The 20,591-nt window shown below is 41.5% G+C and overlaps 1 protein-coding gene across 6 annotated transcripts in view; it reads left to right on the top strand.

Annotated features, from left to right (window-relative positions):
- The first annotated feature begins 7,159 nt into the window (after nucleotides 1-7,159).
- Nucleotides 7,160-20,591, top strand: part of Tet2 (tet methylcytosine dioxygenase 2) — an 87,132-nt gene continuing 73,700 nt past the window's right edge. For 2 of the 6 annotated variants that reach the window (XM_031375573.1, XM_031375571.1), the window contains exon 1: nucleotides 7,164-7,563. The gene's annotated coding sequence lies outside the window, so the exon portion shown is untranslated. Of the gene's footprint in view, nucleotides 7,564-20,591 lie in introns of all 6 variants that reach the window. The other 4 variants (XM_031375572.1, XM_031375576.1, XM_031375575.1 and 1 more) reach the window with 4 other exon arrangements.

Raw genomic sequence — 20,591 nt, 5'->3', positions numbered from 1 at the left:
AATTGGTGCATAGATAATTTAAACTAGAAACATTGTGTGACTAGAATTTAGTCAGGTATTTGAGTAGTTCTTCAGATACACAGATTATTCTCAGAAAGTTTGCTTTGGTGTTTATATTATTAGTTTTGAGTTTTGTATCCTATTTTTGCAGTAATGATTGGTAAAAGTTGAGGCTTGTGTTATAAACCATTTCCATCTTAAACTAGTATGCAAGAAATAAGTAAGAGCTTTTAAGTTGATATTCTTATTGACTGTGAGGTGTAGCTAATACAGTTCTGTTGTACATACTTCAAGACCAAAAGACGAAGTTTTCTATATTCCCTTAAGAGATTTCTGGTTTCAGTATTTCCCTAGTAGACAGGGCTTAGAACCAGTTCCTTTTTTTTTACTGGTATTATAGACAGATCTGAGATGTTTAGACCTGTGAGTTTAGGGCCAAATTAGCAAATTCATGGCTCTGTGTTTATTATTAGGGTGATTTCAAGAAAAAGAACTGAGAGTAGTTCATAGACAATAGTCCAGATTACTTTACATAGATAGTTGGTTTTCAAAAACATCAGAAATACACAGAATATGGCATTTGATATTATTTATTCATCTGGCTAGAGACCTGTCTGCGACTGACAGTACCCCTTTCTCAGACTCAAAGAATAAACTGAGCATCATTTGAGCTGCTCCAGCTGTGGCAAGACAGCCACTGGGCAAAAGTTGCCTCTTCATCTGCAGATGATACTGTCTAAAAAGGACACACAGGCCTAGGACAGTAATGTTTTAATAGGATTGGAATAGAGAAATATCTCACTAGACCATACATAAACCAGGTCAAACAAGGTCATGTCATAGTAAGAAAAGATACTATCTGGGGAGGGGCAGATCTCAAAAATGCATAGTACTCACAAAAGCTGGCCCTCATATCATTGTGGTCTCTGGTTTTAGAAAACAATGTTTTGTTTTTATTTATTTATTTATTTATTTATTTATTTATTTATTTATTTTATGTATGTGAGTACACTAGTCTTCATCTGGTTGTTGGGAATTGATTTTTTTTTTAAGGATCTCTGCTCGCTCCGGTGGGCCCCGCTCGCTCAGTCCCTGCTCACTCTGGCCCAAAGATTTATTTATTATATGTAAGTACACTGTAGCTGTCTTCAGATGCACCAGAAGAGGGCGTCAGATCTCATTACGGGTGGTTGTGAGCCACCATGTGGTTGCTGGGATTTGAACTCATGACCTTCGGAAGAGCAGTCAGTGCTCTTACCCACTGAGCCATCTCACCAGCCCGAAAACAATGGTTTTTTTAAAATCATTATTGATAATTCACATCACCAGGCTAAGGAGTTATTCAGAAATGTTTTTATCTATTGGTAATATCTTCCCATTAGCATTCTATCTACCTCCCTCCCTTTGATAGGAATTACAGCAAAACTGCTTCCTAGCAAAACTGCTGTGCCCCCTGACCTTCAGTTGTCTTTTAAGATTGCTGAAACCCTCTATCATGTTATATATACTTTAAAAAAAAAAGTTTTCAGAGCTATGAAATGACAGGGTAGGATTTAATGTTTTTGTGAAATCTCTGTAATTCTTTTAAAGCTGTAGGTATCATAATTCTTTTTTTTTTAAAGATTTATTTTATTTATTCTATGTGTATGAGTACACTGTAGCTGTACGGATGGCCATGAGTCATCATGTGTGTGGCTGCTGGGAATTAAACTCAGGACCTCTGCAGCCCCGCTCGCTGCAGCCCCGCTCACTATTGCGTAATTCACTGTGGCTATCTTCAGACACACCAGAAGAGGGCGTCAGATCTCATTATGGGTAGTTGTGAGCCACCATGTGGTTGCTGGGATCTGAACTCAGGACCTTTGGAAGAGCATTCAGTGCTCTTACCCACTGAGCCATCTCTCCACCCCGGTAGCATAATTCTTAAAGAAAACAAAACAAAACAACAAAACAGGTCTTTAAAAACAATGTTCTACACGGAACGGCAGGAAGAACAGTGAGAGTGTGTCTCGTTGTTGGTGTATTGTCTATGTCATTAGCACGATACAAAACAGAAACAAAAACAAAAACAAATAAAAAATCAAAATCCAAAAGCAAACCTGCAGTGCAGTGTAAGGCGGCTCTCCAGTGGATTGCTGCAGACAGGAACTGGCCTCCTCCCCACGAAGCTTGGTGGAGGAACAACTGACTTAGACAACAGATGCTCAGGCCAATCAAGTCAAGTCTTTGACACCAAGTAGCATGGCATGGGGCTCTTGCTGCTCTCGCATCTCCCGCCTCTGTCAGGAAGCAAAGGCTCTGTAGTGGGGTAGCAGCAACCCCTCCTTTTCATCTTAGAGACATAGCTGAGGGTCTGAAAACCATCAGCTGTTGTTCAGATAGTAAATTTTCTTTTAAAAACTAGATTAGCCACACCTGAAGAGGGGCAGATCTCAAAAATTCATAGTACTCACAAAAGCTGGCTCTGAATTCCTCCTACAGATGGACCCTAATGCCAGGAAACAAGTGATTATGCACACCAGAGCAGTCCCTTCCCAGAAGTAGCTAAGAAAAGAGGCTTTCTTTAAATCAACAAAACAAAACAAAACAAAAAAATGGAAAAAACAAAAATTCATAATCTACAGACATTCATAGTTTCACTTCATTTTTCTGATTAAAAGTCACAGTAGCCAACAAGAATAATATTTTTTCTTTTAAAGTAAAATGTCATGGTGGTTAGGGGTGGGTGGGGATACAGAGAAAAGAATTTGGCAAGAAAATGTTCCGAAAAAGCAACTGCAACCCAAGCATACTTCCAGATGGACAAGAACCACCTGCTACAACAGAGAGGTTTTAAAAGATAAACCAAGGAGATGGTTTTAAAGGCTTTTCTTTTTTAACAGTTTTAATATAAAGAAACTTATAGATATGTCAGATATATACCATGCTTTTAGTCTCAGCTCTCTGGAAGCAGAGAAAGCAGCTCTCTAAGTCTGAAGCCAGCCAGCCTAGTCTATATAGTGAGTCCTAGCCTATCCAAGATTATATAGTGATGCTGGAGAGACAGGATGGGGGTGGAGGGACTTGAATACTTGGGGGACTGAAGAGATGGCCAGGCAGTTATGAAATCTTGCTCAGCTCTTGCAGAGGATCTGAGTTCTTCTCTTAGTGAGCTCCCTCATTGGGCAGCCCACAACAGCCTGCATTCTAGTGTTAGGGGATCTGATGCCGCTTCTGGACTCCTCAGGCACCACATATGATGTACACACATACACTCCGGACCACACACATACACATTAAAAAAATACATACCAACATTAAATTTCCCGTCTATTATTAAGCATAGAAAGATATATAATTATGTATATATTCCTACAGTTAGTCAAGAAACGCTCCTGGACGTAGATGGCTTCCTACTGATAAGAGTAATAAGTACCCACACACATACTTGGAGTCTTAGTTAATCCTTGCAACAACGCTGTGTTTAACAGTGCTTAAGGGCTGAAAAAAAAATAATCAGAAAGTTATGTAACATGTCTGGGTTCACAAAGAAAGAGATCCAGGCAGATTTTCAACTCCAAAACCCATACTTTTAAGCAACTGTGATACTATGCATGACATAAATGCATTCAATGGTCCATGTAGAACTTTACATCCAAGTCAAGAAAAAATAAATTATAGGGAATCTTCCTGTGTTTTAAAATTCAGCAGTAAATTTAACTCCACACAAAATGCTTACAGGAAGACAATTTTGCTCAGTTAATACAAAATCAGAAATCTGATTATTTTTTTTCTCCTTCCTCTCTTTTCTTATGTTTAAAATTAAATAATTACCATGGGCACAATTCATACATAGCTCCTTGCCCTATAAGACGGGAAGTCCAGAGTACAACTAGTCCTGTTAGGAGCCAGGTTCTCATTGGGAAATGTAATAGATGACTGTCTGTGAGAGGGTGCAGGGGGTGCTACTGGGCTCCTTCAGATTAACAGCAGGCCATCACCAACAGCCAGGCCTAATGACTACACTAAGGTGAGGTACAGGAACCTGAATAGGAAGGGAGAGTATGGAAGTCCTGTGTTCTCCACATGTATTCTGATACATGGGTGTGGGCATTCAACCATCATGTACCCATACATCTTATTTATAAATTAATATTTTGTTGTTGTTGTTTGTTTTTTGAGACAGGGTTTCTCTGTATAGCCCTGGCTGTCCTGGAACTCACTCTGTAGACCAGGCTGGCCTCAAACTCAGAAATCTACCTGCCTCTGCCTCCCAAGTGCTGGGATTAAAGGCGTGCGCCACCACTACCTGGTGTGGCAAGTACTTTTTATATGACACCTGCTGGCCAGCTTTCCAAAAACTCCCAGAGTTTGGCCTTGAAGATAATTCCAGATGAAGGTCATCCCGTGTGGGTCATAGTACTTGCTGTCCTTCTCTACATGGGCCAGGCTGTGGTAGGATGGGAATCCTATTACTTCCTACTCCTGGGTTAGTCCTGAGTGTGCTCTGACTGTCAATGCATCGGACATTAAATGCTGAATAACTAGAGCAAGACCCCTGAACTACAATGGGGATTTCAGTTTCTAAATGGGGGTTTTGTTTTGAGACAGGGTCTCATGTATCCCTGACTGGCCTAGAATTCAGTGTAGCCACCTGAGTATGACCATGGGCATATGACCCTTCCTTCCCCAGCTCCTGGATACTGACATGACAAGCCTGTCACCGTGGCTTGAGCCTCTCTGAGCAGAAAAGGCAGAACACGGGACCAAACAACAGGTCCTTGATACTCCTAGATACTCCTTGGATTCCAAAGATGGCTTCCAAGGGCACTGTAGATACCTGCTGAGGTTTCAGAGGCTGCCCCTGCTAAAATTTAGATCTGAGAATGACTCTAGTTTGGAGAGAGTCTCAACAGGAATAGTATGGCTATTTTAGTTCTGATCACTAGCTGGCAGTTTTGGATTTCCAAAGAAATCCAACAGACTCTTCAACAGACTCCTGGTGGTGCTTAGTAAACAAATAGAAACAAGCCTGGAGAGATAGATCAGTGGTTAAGAGCACTGGTTCTTGCAGAGGACCCAGGCTTAATGCCCAGCACCCACAGGGCAGCTCAAAATCATCTGTAACTGACACCCTCTTCTTGACCTCCTGAGGCACTGGGCCAACACATAGTACACAAATATGCATGCCAGCAAGACTCATACAAATAAACTAAAGTAATTAATTAATAATCATAATTTTTATTTAAAAAGGCCAGAAAAGCAGATGAACAGGGCAAGCTGATTTCTATGAGTTCTAAGCCACCTGGTCTACATAATTTCAGATGAACCAGGGCCACAGAGTGAGACCCAGCCTGAAAAAAAATTAATTTAAAAATAAGGTCTTGCTGTAGAGCCCAGCTAAATGTTTTGATTACTGACTTGTGAGATCACACCTTGGTAACTGTTTCTAAATGCAAGAAACATTGTTTCCTTAGAACTTACTTTAAGCATTCTTCTCAGTAACAATGTGACACATAGAGTAACAATGTGACACATAGAGTTCCCAGCCTTTCCTGTGTGAGTACATACATAAATGAGAACATTTTACAAAGAGGAAGTGTTCGCATTTCATGAAATTAAGGGAAGGTATCATGGCTATTTGTTTGTTTGTTTTTCTCTTTCTTTCCACAATCTAACTACAAGATCCAGCTGAGGTCAAACTCCCAGACATCCTACTGCCTCAGACTTCTAAAGGCTGTGTTCTTTCTGTGTGTGTGTATGTGTGGAAGAGAGAGAGAGAGAGAGAGAGAGAGAGAGAGACAGTCAGACAGACAGAATATATATTGGGTATTTATGGGTGCATGCCACAGCACACTTAAGTATGGGTAGGCCAGAGGATTACTAAGTGTAATTTATTTTACCTTTACATAATTTGTGAGGATCCAACTAATGTCCTTAGGTTTGCAAGTCGAGCTTCTTTACAGGTAAGTTTCCATCAGTCTGCCTTATTCTTTTGAGTTGACTGTGTGCCAGGGTTGACCCAGAACTCCAGGGCTCAAATGATCCTATTGTCATCACTCTTAGGAATAGCTATGACTATGGTCACAGGCCTCATTTCTAAAGAACACACAGGCGCGCACACACACATGCACACACACACACACACACACGCCCCCACGCAAAGCAAAGAGTGCTTAACAGACAATATAATAACGTTAAAGTAGACTTAAGGTTGCTGTGATCGCAACCGATCCCATAGAAGAGGTTCCCAAATTACCTATTTAAAAGGTAACACTCAGTGACTGCAAACCTGAAGACAGGAGAGTAGGTGGGTGTGCACGCGCAAATTTCCTAAACTACTGTCTCATGATTCCTATGAATTTGTCTCGATCTCATCTTCAAAAGTTAATGATTACCAAAAGGAACATTTAAAATGTAAGTAAAAAACGACTGAGCAAGAAAAGAGGAAAGTGTCAGCAGAAGAGCTGGTGCGCACAAGCCTTGAACTTCAGGGAAAACTGAGCGCTTGTTCGGAATCCAGCTTCCCACAAGGCGGTTTCTTCATTACTTTACCGTACGGAGTGGAAATTTGTGCAAAATAGAGGAACTGACCGGGGGGGGGGGGACGAGGCGGGGGCGACTTGAACATTAGAAACTGCTGCCTTGTTTCTTTCCAGTGACAAGCAGGGGCTCCTGTCAGCTCGGTGAAGACAGCACGCCCTGCGCGGCCCACGTGGCCAAAGTAAACAGAAGGTGGGCCTGGGCGGGGAGAGCCCCGGCGCCGCCGAACTGCTGCCGAGAGGAGTCTCTGATGCTCAGGCCCCTCGAGCTCTCCCGGCACGGCCTTGGAGAAATGGGGAGCGGCTTGGCTGGGCCACAGGGAAGGGGCTGGCAGGGCGTGGGGGCTAATGGGGAGCCGACTGGTGAGGTGCTGGCAGCGGGAGCGCGGGGAGCCAGGGGCCCCTGGAGCGCGCGGGAGGGCGCAGAGTTTCCAAGTGCGGACGCGGCCCCCGCGGGAGACAGAGGCGCAGAGGCCCACGCGCGGCTGTGCGGCCGGCGGTCCCCCGGGCTGAGGAAAAGCCGGGGAGGAGCCGAGGCCGAGGAGGCCCCTAGCCCCCCGCGAGGGAGGGAGCTTGCAGTCGGGACTCGCCGCGCCCCTGCCAGGGAGCGAGCGCCTAGGCCCGGGACCCCTGGCGCGTCCCCGCGAGGGAGCGAGCGCACAGTCCGGGACCCCGGCGCGTCCCCGCGAGGGAGCGAGCGCACAGCCCGGGACCCCCGGCGCGTCCCCGCGAGGGAGCGAGCGCACAGCCCGGGCCCCGGAGCGTCCCCGCGAGGGAGCGAGCGCACAGCCCGCGCCCCCGTCCGCGCTCGCGCCCGCGCCGCTCGCATGCCAGTCACGTCCGCCCCCTCGGCGGCCGCCCGAGAGCCGGCCCCGCCGAGCCTAGAGAACAGACGTCAAACTGCCTTATGAATATTGATGCGGAGGCGAGGCTGCTTTCGTAGAGGAGCAGAAGGAAGCAAGATGGCTGCCCTGTAGGATTTGTTAGAAAGGAGACCCGGCTGCGACGGCGGCGGACTGGGAGGCTGAGGGGCCAGAACCAGGTCAGAGCGCTGCGGTCCACGCCTGTCTCTCTCTCTCTCTCTTTCTCTCCTCGCTCTTTTCGGCTGCGGAATGGTCCCTTTCCAATCTCCCTCTCTTTTCTCTCGGCCTTGTGGGGACTGTCATGTCACCCACAAATACCAAGAGGGAAGAGGGAAGCCTCACAAATTACAGGAGCTTCTTCAACATGGCTGACAAATATAGTTTTAATTCAGCACCCCCTTCTCCTGCAACCTGCACTTCTGGGGTCCCTTCTCCCTGCTAATGCGTGTCTCCCCTCTGTACCCAGAAAACTTACCTTTGTACCTCCCACCAGCCGCTCTTCTAGCCTTTTAGCCTCAGGAAAGTGAGTGTTTTCTTGGGGCTGCCTTCCTGAAAGAGTTCATCTTTGGGGACCACCACTTTCTCTTTTGATCCTACTCTCCCCTGTCCTTAGTGTAAGTCAAAGGAGCCCCTAGTTCATCCTCAGACACCTCGGAAAGAACACTGAGCCGGTGTGTTTGACTCTTTTATCTCCAGTAGTGTTTGTTTGGGTCCTGTTCTGGGTTTGTGTCTCCGGCTTCCAGCACGTTTGTCCCCTCGTGGACTACACTAGACAGATGTCACAGTGAGTGGATTCAGGATCCGCTGCGTGGAGTTTTTTTTTTCTTTTTTTTCCATTCTTTCTTTTTTCTCTTGAGTCCGCGCGTTTTGTTAGTGGCGCTGAGTGAGAGAGGAAAGAATAGTTTCTCTGCTCCCCGAAACAAGACCAGAACCCACTTTTCTCAAGGTTCACAAGCTCTGCGTGGGCTGTGCCTTCCAGTTTGGGAAACGTGTGTAAGAGAATCTGTGCAAATCTGTGTGTTGGCTTTGTGCTGCCCCCGAATCAGCTTCGTTCTGTTCCCCTTAAGTGACAGGCACACACACACAAAGGCAGACGCAGGCCGGGGGAGGGGGCGGGAGAAGCGTTCAGAGTTGGAGAAGGCAAGGTCAGGGGCGCCCAAAGAAATGAAACCCAATCTGGCGAAGATCTCTAACAGTCCCATTCCAAATTTCCTTAACTCTGGCATTCACTCTTTTATTTGGTCGTTCACACACATCCCTCCCCACTCTTCACTGAGATCTTGACTCTCTTCCCTAGACCTGCTTGCTTACTGTTAGAATGCTTATAGGGTTTCTATGGAGAGTTTTCTACGTTTGGCTAAAGCAAATGAGTCCAGGACAGACTCCTGAGAAGGTCGAGTTAAAAGACATGTTACTTGCTTGTTAATGGCTTCATGATAGATTTTGTTTGCTTTGAGCAATTTTTTGGAATAGAATTAGGTTTGTTTGTTTGTTGTTTTTCACAAGTTGTTTGCTTAAAATTTAACAAAATGTTGTGGTGTTTGTCTATCTGGGGAGCAGAATACATCTGTAGACTTAAAAAAAACCTCACAAGTCACATACGGTACTTTGCTCTAACTAGGATTATAATGGTAAAATTCATACTCAGAATTCATCAGCAAAGAACCAGCATAAGGATAAGATTACAAGTTAGGGAAGTTGGGATTCACAGGGAAAATGTATTGGTTTGGTTTAAGACTGGGTATTGTAGCCTAGCTAATGAAACCATTACATTTCCATTTTAATGGAAAGTTGAAATACTGAAGAGGAATTACGTTCTTCTCCATGTTGGTATGTGTGTTTTGTAATGTATTTTGAATACAGTATAAATTACAACGTAATAAATATTAATTTAAAAAGTGTTATTAAGCAGAACAGTGTTTGTGAAAGATTGGGGCTTAAACTTAAGATCAGTATGGGTTGATTTGATTACAGGGTAGAGGGAAAGGCATGTCACTGCATAAATCAAAATTTCAAACCCTTAATAGTTCACTTTACAAGTCTTTCTGTTTTGGTTCTCAGAAATGAGAAATATGGCTACATTTGCTTTAAGCATGGTACTAGGGACTCATCCACATGACCAGAGGGAAGAAACATTACTCATCCCTGAACAGAAGCAGTTCATTGGTTCTGACTTGCCCTGAAGTGGTAGAGGAAACAGAGCTTTTTTTTTTTTTTTTTTCCTCCCATAAATATCTATTGTTGGTTGAGAAAACTATGGTCAATTATTCCAGCAATCTAGAATTAAAAATAAGTAATTTTTTTCACTAGTAGACCAGTGTGTCATTACTTCTTGGGTAGGTAACTTTTCAGATTCATATTTCAAACTTCATGAAAGTGTTTTGCATTCTAACCAATAAGAAGGCTTAAGTTGGCTTATTTTTTATGTTGTCATAGAGGCCTACTCTTTTCTTGGGGTGAAGTTTAGATTCTTGTTACTTGGTGCATTTTAGTTTTCAGCTGAAGACAGATGCTAAGTAATATTTTAAAGGTTTCAGGGAAAGTTTGTATATTATTGAACACTGAATAAAAAGAAATACTTTTTCATTTCTTAGAGAAATTATTTAAACAAACATGGGGTGGGAAGTCTATAGTAACCTTTCATTTATTCTGTGTGTTAAAGTCCCACCTAAGTATTCTAAAAGTTCTTAAGAGTAGTTTTAGTTGATTTTACTTTAGAAAAAAAAAATTAAAACAGTAACAAGATTGGTACCTTTAGAAGATACATTGTTTCATCTAGTCACATCTGGAACAAATGAAGAAATAACTGGATCCAGGCATTGATTCATTTACACCCACTTACTTGTTAAGTGTGCTTTAAGACATTCAGTAGATTTACTTTTTAAGTCTGTGCTGGGAACCAGGGGGGTGGTGTCATTTCATTTCCATGTGGCGACATATGGCCCTGCATGCTGGCGTCACCAGTACTTCTGCAATGTGCGCACCTGCTTTGGACTCTTTAGGATAACTTCCCCAGTCCTCATTGGCTGCCAGGTTTGTTTCCTTTTGGTTTCATTTGTTGAAGCTAGAAATTCCCTGTCAATTTCTCTAGCTCTACCCAGATCCTGTCATTCTACTATTTCCTTGTTTGCTGGCCTCATTTCGAAACCCTTCTTATGAATCTCCAATACATCTTAAAGAAACTATTTTCCATCATTACCCAAGCAAATCAGTCAAATTTAAAATAAAATTGTCATCATATAAATTGTCCTAGAAATATCTGATCTCAAGTCTGTAATCATAGCACTTGGCAAGCTGAGACAGGAAGATTGCTAAAAAAAATTAGAGCTAACTTGGGCAATAGAATGAGGCACCTCAAACAAACAAGCAAGCAAACAAGAAGATAATGTGAAATTCCAGTATTTTAGGCTACCTTGTATTTTATCCTAGATCTGACTTTATGCTGCCATCACTTCTATTTTTTTAGTTGTTATTTTAAAAAAGATTTGTTTTCTGTGTATGAGTGTCTGCTTGCATGTATTTATGTGTACTGCATGCATGCCTGGTACCTTTGGAGGCCAGAAGAGGATGTTGATTTCCCTGGATGTAGGGTCAGGTAGTTGTGAGTGCCACATGGGTGCTGCTGGGAACCCAGATCCTCTGCCAGTGGCAGTGTGTTTAACTGCAGAGCCATCCCTCCATCGTCAAATTTCATAATCTTACATAGCTTATTACTTGAAGATATAATTGTTTCTTGAATGGGACAGTATTGATTCATTAAAATTATGCTTTCTCAAAGACTATGCCACCACTGAATAGCAATTCCTAGGAGCAGCAATAGACCAAAGCCAGCAGCAGGAAGCCAGCTTTACAGTTGGAGCCTTAACTGTGGGAGAGTCCAGTTGCCAAGCAGAGCTGGTGGTTATCTTGGAAATTGTGCTGAAGAACACAGCCACAGAGATTTTTGCCAAACACACAGTATTTACTTGGGTCTAACACTTTGGTTTTTATTACAGTTTACTGCCAAAACTAAGTGAATACTGTGACATTATTGAATGAGGTTATACAGTGCATCTGTTGGTGTATGTAGGGTCTGGCAGGGGAGGAGGGGCAGCCAGAGCAAGTGTATCACTGTGGTTATCAGCAGGAAGGCTTGTGTGCACTTTGTGCTTACTTGTTTCCAAGTGTATTCTGACTATAATATGGACATTGCAGAAAATTCCAGGTTTAAGGAGAGATATATCATCCTTCTCAATAGAATTGACCTTGAGTTGCCATTTCCAATGAAGCAAATTCTCAGTTTTGACTTTCTCCACTTGTTATAAAAGTTATTTAAGGGGTTGGAAAGAAGGCTCAGCAGTTAAGAACACTTTGCTCAGTCATAAGGATGGGAGTTTAAATCCTACTACCTATTCCGAGTGGTTTACAAACACCTACTAACTACAAGTCCAAGGATCCCAACACCTACTTCAACCTCACAGACAGCTGAATCTTAGGCTGGATATGGTAGCATATGCCTTTGACCCCAGCATTCAGAAGCCAGAGGCTAGCAGATATTTGCAAGTTTGAGGCCAGCTTGATGTACATAGTGAATTCCAGGATATCCAGAGTTGCGTAGAAAAACCCAGTCTCAAAATAAATAAATAAATAAATAAATAAATAAATAAATATTTAAAAGGGGGAAATCTCAGATTAGAAATTTATAGGCAAAAAAAGTATTTAAATTTTCTATGCTTAGTAAGCAGAATGGTAGGTTTTAAATATTTTGGGAAAATGCATTCAATAATATTTATTAACCTGCAATTTTAAAGATATGTTTTCTGTGTTTATTTTATTTTTACGTATACTTGTCTGTTTAGATTGCACTGTGTTCCTCCAGTGTCAGCAGAGGCCAGGAAAGGGCATCATCAGATCCCTTGGGACTGGGGTTGCAGAAGATCTTGATCTGCCATGTGGGCACTGGGAACTGAACCCAGGTCTGGGAAGAGCAGTCAGTGCTCTTAACTGCCCAGCCATCTCTTCAGCTCTGGTTTGGGATGAGGTCTTGCTGTGGATGATCTGGCGCTTTCTATGCAACCCAGGCTGGTCTCAGACTCCATCTTCTGAGTACTTACCATGCCCATCCAAAAAACTGATGTGAAATCATATTCTAAATAGTCTGAGGATTAAAACCAAAAATGACTAAACTGGGGTAAAGTATTTTCAAAGGATAATTTAGAGCATAAAAATAAATTTGTTGTTATTCTAAATAAGCTGCAAGTGTTTTTTTTTAATTAGATTTTTTTGTGTCTGTTAAGCACTTGCTGATTTCTGTATCTTTTTATTCACTAGCAGGATCTAGTAAAAACTTTTTTTTTTTTTTTTTTTTTTTTTTTTTTTTACTGGAACATGTGTCATCTGTATTCAAAGCACAATAGGAAAATAATGTGAGAGCCCTTGGTGACTGGCATGGTCAGGGTGGTTGGTGGGCAGTGATGCTATTTTTCCTTAATGTAAATTCTACAGGAAAAGCTGATGAATGGCTCCTGTTAAAGTCACCCATCTTCAACATGGGATTTAGTGGTTTTTAATAAATTTATACCGGAATTACATTATTTTTTTAAAGATTTATTTACTTGTTTTATATGAGTACACTGTAGCTGTTTTCAGACACACCAGAAGAGGGCGTCAGATCTCATTACAGATGGTTGTGAGCCACGATGTGGTTGCTGGGAATTAAAACTCAGAACCTCTGGAAGAGCAGTCAGTGCTCTTACCGGTGAGTCATCTCTCCAGCCTGGAATTACATTTTCTTTTTTCTTTTTTGGCTTTTCGAGACAAGGTTTCTCTGTGTAGCCCTGGCTGTCCTGGAACTCATTCTGTAGACCAGGCTGGCCTCGAACTCAGAAATCCTCCTGCCTCTGCCTCCCAAGTGCTGGGATTAAAGGCGTGCGCCACCACCACCCAGCTACATATTTTTATTTGAAGTTTCTATTGCAATTGTTGTGGAATCTCTATAGTTATATGAAGCAATATACACAGGTCTTATGAATATGACCTGTTCTCCTCTAGTGGTAACATTTTCCACAACTTTAGTACAGTGTCATACCCAGGAAGTTGGCATTGATTCAATTGATTCAACTACACTTGTGTGTGTGTGTGTGTGTGTGTGTGTGTGTGTGTGTGTGTGTGTGTAACTCAGGGTCTCAGACATGCTAAACAATCATTTTTCCATTGAGAAATAGTGATTTGTTTGTGTTTTATTGTTGTTTTTATGGTAGAGCCATGCTCTGTAGCACAAGCTGGCATCAAACTCATGGCAATCCTGCCTTAGCCTCCGTAGTGCTTTGATTACAGGCACAAACTTTCACATCCAATGCTGTCTTCACCCCGCTGTGTAGTCCGTGATAGCTTCCTTCTACCTTAGCCTCCTCTGCGCTGTGGTTGTGGATGTGTGCTGCCATGCTTGCCTTCATGTCATCTGCTTGACTTGCTTGACTTTCCCCACTCATTCATTCCTGTGTATACCCAGTTCTGTGCCCTTTTATCTCATGATCTTGAGCACAAAGAAGTTGGGCACAGTTCTCCATCGTGCATGTGACTGTACCATTGTATTTTAGCAGAATATATTCAGTTATGTAGCCTTTGGCTGTTAGTTCAGGAGGTGGAATCTAAGAAATATATAAAGGGCTGTCATTGTTTTAACAGATGCTGAATGTGTAGTAAGATCTAGAAATGAAATCTGTAGATTGAATATTTTAGCAGCAAATTACTAGACAAGTGTTGGGTCTTATCTAGCTGAAAACAGAAAAGGATTAGAGGACCTCAGTTGTTCCTACATTTGAATTTTTTTTTTTCAAGACAGGATCTCACCATGTAGGCCATGTAGACCAGGCTGGCCCCAGCCTCATAGAGATGTATTTCTTGAGTGCGAGGATAGCAGGCAGTATTTGAGAATCATTTTACTGACGGTGGACTTTTTTTTTAAAGATTTATTTATTTGTTTATTTATTTATTTTGTGTGTATGAGTACACTGTAGCTGTACAGATGGCTGTGAGCCATCATGTGGCTGCTGGGAATTGAACTCAGGACCTCTGCTTGCTCCAGCCCACTCACTCAGCATAGTACACTGTAGCTGTCTTCAGACGCACCAGAAGAGGGCGTCAAATCTCATTACAGGTGGTTGTGAGCCTCCGTGTGGTTGCTGGGATCTGAACTCAGGACCTTCAGAAGAGCAGTCAGTGCTCTTACCCACTGAACCATCTCGCCAGCCTGATAGACTTTATTCACCACTTTTTAGTTCTCCATTTTTACTTTTATGAACTTCCAAAATTTGATTCCTTCCCCCCATGCAAAATTAGAACATTGTGATTTGTTGGTTTTGCCTTAACTATGTATCCCAGGCTGACTTAAAACTTGATTTATCCAAGATGGCCTTGGCATTCCTCTCTTCTCTCTCTCCTCCCTCTCTTTGAGACAGTGTCTTTCTTATGCTAGCCCTGAAATCAAAATGTTTCTGCTTCACCTCTCCAGATACTAGGATTATAAGGTTACTCTGTTTGGCCTTGAACTCTTGATCCTCCTGCCTCAGCCTCCTGGGTGTCAGATGCTTGTCTGCATCTGATGTTGATTTTTTAAAAAAGAATGATTTATGTGAATCATTGTTTTGTCTGCATGTGCTTCTGTACACCATGTATGTGCCTAATGTCTGTGGAGGTTAGAAGAGGTCATCAGGTAGCTATATCTCTGGGAACTATAGTAACAGAAATTTTTGAGCCACTGTGTGGGTGCTGGGAACTGAACCCAGGTCCTCCATAAGACAAGCATGTGCTTTTAACCAATGAGCCATTTCTCCCTATTCTTGATTTTGTTTTCTTTATCTTTTTCTTTTCTTTTAAAAGATATATTTTTTTACACTCTAGATCTCTTTAGGCACACCAGAAGAGGGCATCAGATCCCATTATAGATGGTTGTGGGCCACCATGTGGTTGCTAGGAATTGAACTCAGGACTTCTGGAAGAGCAGTTAGTGTTCTTTACCGCTGAGCCAACTCTCTAGCCCTTGTTTTTGTTTTTCAAGACAGAGTTTCTCTATGTAGTCCTGGCTGTCCTGGACCAGGTTGGCATCGAACTCAGAAATTCTCCTGCCTGTGCCTTCTGAGTGGTGGGACTAAAGGCATGCCCTACCATGCCTGGCTTTTTGTTGATATTTTAAACTTTAATAATTTCTGTGAAAATTAAAACATATTCAAAAGAACCAATGGGTTGTTTTTGCTGATGCACTATTCTCTTCAGAGAACCATGCCTCTGTCGAGGCACAGGTGGCGGCTGCCTTTCATAAGTTGTACTGGCTTTATGTACATTGGGTTTTGCTACTGCGACTGTTTCGAGTTTCCAAAGCTTGTTCTGTGGGTACAGCAGCCATAGTGATTGTCATCGTCATGGCTTCATGGACATTGCTAAGATGCACCTTATCAATGACTTTTTCACAGGGTATTACATTTTCATGGGCACTATCCACAGAACTCTCCGTTTGATTTTATTTTTGTATTTTGTCTTAGGAATAAAACCCAAAACAACAGTGACCTGAGTGAGGATGAATGAGGCCAAGTGGTGTGAAATGGTATCTGAGTCACTCTCCTCTTTTTCTTCCCTGTCTACAATTGGAAGGTCACCCATTAGAACAAGACCTTAGTCCTCTAAGGTAGACCGTGGTGGCCAGCCACCACAGGGCCTGTCAGCACACTGGCCTGCTCCTGCCCATTCCAGTCACAGCTGCATTCTGTCCTCAGCACCACAGCCTGCTCCTGCCCATTTGCTTCTTGTCTGTCTGTCTTTTCTACCTGTCCCCACTTTGAAAAACATTCCTCATCTGAAGTTTCAGAACCTTCATATCGGCCATTGGCTGTAGCATAATCTCAGTTTTTTGCACCGTTCATGACTTTTGCATTAAAAGGCTCACTTTTCACCACTCTGTAATTAGAGTGAGAAAGCTTTTCTACAAATAAAAGTTGGCTGATCAACTGTCAGGTTTAGGCAAGAATCTTAAAATGAATGTTAAGTCACTCACATTTCTATGAGGAAAGAAGGAATCCCCCAATTTAAAAAATGCTTAACACATAAATTTTTCTTTTCGTAAAAACTTAGGTGTATCTTAGAACATGTTTTAAATTTTATACTCTAAATTCTGCTTGTTTTATCACCTAAATGATTTTTTTTTTGTCCTGTGACACTACTTTATGTTTAGGTTGACACGTAAGCAATACTGTATTTTAATTTAGAACCCTCTAATTCATGGGACAACACTGGCAGAAATCAAAGGTAGCAGACATTTATTTCTGCAGATAGTACCCCTAACCAGTGGCTTGGCTGATGGCTCTCCTTCTCAAGGGCTTGGGTTTGATTACTGCTAAAAATTGGTCATTAGAGTTGGGAACTAAGGTTTCTCTAGTTTGAAATGATCTCTTTCTTTTTAAAATATTCTTTTTTTTTTCTCAAGTGGAAAATTTTGTAGATTTCTCTCAAATAGATTTGAAATCATTTCTACAAGGTACATATTTCAAGTGTTAAGAGATATAGAACGTGTCATTTTTAAAATTTAAGATTTGTTATTTTTTAATATATAACTTGTTTTTATATTATGTCCACTGGTGTCTTGCTAGCATCTATCTCTGTGTAAGGGTGTCCAAAGTCCTAGTATTGGAGTTACAGACAGTTATGGCTGCCACATGGGTGCTGGGATTGAACCCATGTCTTCCAGGTCTTCTGGAAGAGCAGCTAATATTTTTAACCACAGAACCATCTCTCCAGCCCTTAAGATCTCTTTTAATTGTATTTATTAAGAGTTTTGCCTGTTGGGCTGGAGAGATGGTTCAGCAGTTAAGAGGACTGACTGTTCTTCTGAAAGTCCCAAGTTCAAATCCCAGTAACCACATGGTGGCTCACAACCATCTGTAATGAGATCTGATGCCCTCTTCTGGTGTGTCTGAAGACAGCTACAGTGTACTCATATACATAAAACAAATAAATAAATCTAAAAAAAAAAAAAGAAAGGTGTTGCCTGCATGTATGTATGTGCACCATGTGTATGCCTGGTGCCTGAAGCAACCGAAAGAGGATATCATATCTCTCAGAACTTGAGTTATAGATTACTGTGATGTTACATGTTGGGTGTTTGGGTTGAACTCCAATCCTCTGGTAAGACCTGCCAGTACTTTTAAACACTGAGCCCTTCAGCACCAGTACACTTAATTTTAATGTGATTTAAATAAACAAGAAAGAATAAAGATCAACTAAATCCGTATTAGGGTAAATTCTTTGTCATCCACATGTACATTTTTTATGGCCAAGAAAATAGGTTTCTGTGTGCAAAAGAAGCTTTGAAGTCTGTTACACAGGACCCTGTCAGTTGGACACGTGGGCCTGGGCTCCTGGCAGCACTATTTACAAACACTTAGCCAACCACTGGGAGGGAGGAGGCTTTTGTGTCTGAGGCTGGGTCCCCACCCCCTTAATTAATAGTCGAAAATCTCCCGTCCTGGCTCTGACCGGGTCATGACCCCAAGATCAAGGTGTTTAGGTGAGGCCTGCCCTACTCTAAGCCTGGCAAGCTGAGCCTGTGATCGGGTGAGGTTAATCTTTTGCATCTTCAGAGGTTCACAGAGCAGGGCTTGCTAGCCTTTTTGTTTGTTTTGGTAGATGATGCCTTGTTTCTGTTAATTACAGTGTTCAGGACATTAAGGATGGCCCCCTTCTCACCAATGCTTTTCTTTGCTTTTTTTTTCCCCATTTTTAAAATGTTATCATATTCTTTAAAATTATTAAAATATTATAACAGTAAAAATGAGTATTATAAAAATTGTTTGATATAAAACAACAATCAATTGAACAGTCTTATGTAGATGTTTGTCTACAGCAATACTGAAAATATGTTTTTCTCAATAAGTCCAAATGTATTAACTGTATGATATTTCACCAATGCTTTTCAAATAACAATCAACAGTGACAAAAGTGGGTCTCGGAGATGCGGAGAGAAGGGGAATCATAATCAGAACATAGTGTATGAAAAAATTCATGTCAATGTAAAAAATAAAAAGAAGAAGAAAAAATCCTTTCTTTCATTTTGGGGTCTCGAGAAGCGACTCCATAAAGTAAGAACTCTGGCCTCAGCAAGTTGATGGCTTTCCAGGGTCCTCTCTCCCCAACCCCATGTTGACAGCTGAAATCCACCTTGTTGGATGGCTGCCCCGCCCTACGCTGGATCCACCTCTAGGGGGTTAACACAATAGGAAGCTTTCATTTCGGACTTCCTCCTTTCCCTAGTTAATTCCTGGGGATTTGTTGTTGTTGTTGTTGTTGTTTTGTTTTTAAAGCATCTTGACTTTACACGCCTCTTCTTGTATATACTTGGTCTGTTGTAGTTGCTGGTTCTGATGTGTAAAGTATGAGTAGGTTTAGAGTTGCATTTGTGTTGTATATGCAGTCATGGGTTCCTGTACATTACATCATCTGCCACTGGAAGGTGTGTTAACAACTGAGATGCAGCAGGTAACAGTTTCCTGTGACATGATGTCACTGTGTACCCCAGGCTGTCGGAGAACACCCTATGTGGACTAGACACAAGGGCACTCACACTAGCCAAGGCCTGTGACTTAAGATTCTGCCTAGCTCTAGAGCAGCTCCACTTTAATCTCATTCCATCCCACTTGCTGAAACACAACTTTGGTTTACCGTTTATAGACCTTCCAGAATTCTGAAAACGGTTAACAGGGGGAGTGAAGTTGCATCTCACAAACTAGCTAGCTAGCTCTTGGACTATTGGTACAGAATAAGAAAACCTGGAAGGTGTAGTAAACTGGTCTGAAAGAGAAAAATAGGTGCAAAAAAGCAGCCACACCCTGTCTATTTTAGAACCATTAGCACCTGAATTAATATTTTGAATGAAAAAGAGTGGCTGCTTTTGACTCTGACAAGTATGCAAATGATGGGAGAAGTAGCCCTGAAGCCAGTTAACTCTTTGTTAGGCTGACCCAAACTCTGTTACAAATTAACTTAGTTAAGTAATAGTTATAATGATAGAAAGCTACTTTTCTTATTTTAAAATCCAATATTTATTCCTGGATTTTAAAAAATAGCTCCTATTGTATACATAAATGTTTTTCCTAAACTACTGAATGTTTTTGTACAGAGAAACTTTGCTTAGCAATGGGTTGAATACAAAGAGAAAAACTTGGTTTTATCTGATACATTTGTTTATCTGTTTGGTTAGTTGTAGGTTTTGTTTTAAGACTGAGTCCCCTTGTGTAACCTAGATTGACCTTGGGTTACACATCTTAGACTGCCCTCTAACTTGAGGTAGTTGTGCCTGAGCTTCCATAATGCCACCATATGTACCTGGCTAAATTATTTGGTACATTCATGATGGAGGAAATTAAAGTGAGAGATAATTTTACATGCAGTTTAATAATGAAGTGCTTGTACCTGCATTCAACTGAGTGACAGCAAATGTTGAACACAGAGACATGTTACCCGGGTGAGAGACAAACATGCAGAAATGATGACACTAATAATTTTTAGTGAATAATAAATACTGTAACTAGTTATGAAAACTCCAAGATGGACTGTAAACTGATTCCTGCTTGTAACAAATTGTAAAATATTTGTTTTTTTCTCATTCTTCGCACTTTTAATATTTCTTATAAAACTGTAGGTTTAATTCTGTGTGTTCTTTTGAATTTGATTTTTTGTTACGATTATTTTAAAGGCTTTGGGCCACTTTACCTCTGAGCCATATCCTCTCTCATATTTTATGTACAAGTGTGTACATAAAATGCCTTTCCAAGCACTTCCGTGATTACCCCTTTGATATTAACCACCTTTAGTCCACTTTTAAATTATTTATTAGATTTGAAAAAAAAACATAGTTCATACACAGCATTGTGTATTGTGACCAGACATAGACTCTAAGGATTGAGGTGAGATGAGAAGATTGTGAGGGAAAGTCAGTTTGTTGATGTTGCTTAAGAGACAATATTTAATTCTAATGCAGGCCATATTAACCTCTGTTCTGATGATTTCTGTTTCCTCAGATTCCATATTTAAGGTCATGACACAGGAAACTTCTCAAATTGTGGCTTTCTTTTTCATTGGTTATGTGTGTCTTTGTCATATTGCTTTATCCTCTCTATACCCGCTTCACCATCTGCAAAATGGAACAGCTAAAAATTTTGATATGTTGCTAAGAGGAGCC

Source organism: Mastomys coucha, unplaced genomic scaffold (genome assembly GCF_008632895.1).
Source record: "Mastomys coucha isolate ucsf_1 unplaced genomic scaffold, UCSF_Mcou_1 pScaffold16, whole genome shotgun sequence".
In the NCBI taxonomy this organism is placed as follows: domain Eukaryota; kingdom Metazoa; phylum Chordata; class Mammalia; order Rodentia; family Muridae; genus Mastomys; species Mastomys coucha.
Note: the sequence above shows the minus strand (reverse complement) of the source record. Positions and strands in the feature narration are given on the sequence as shown.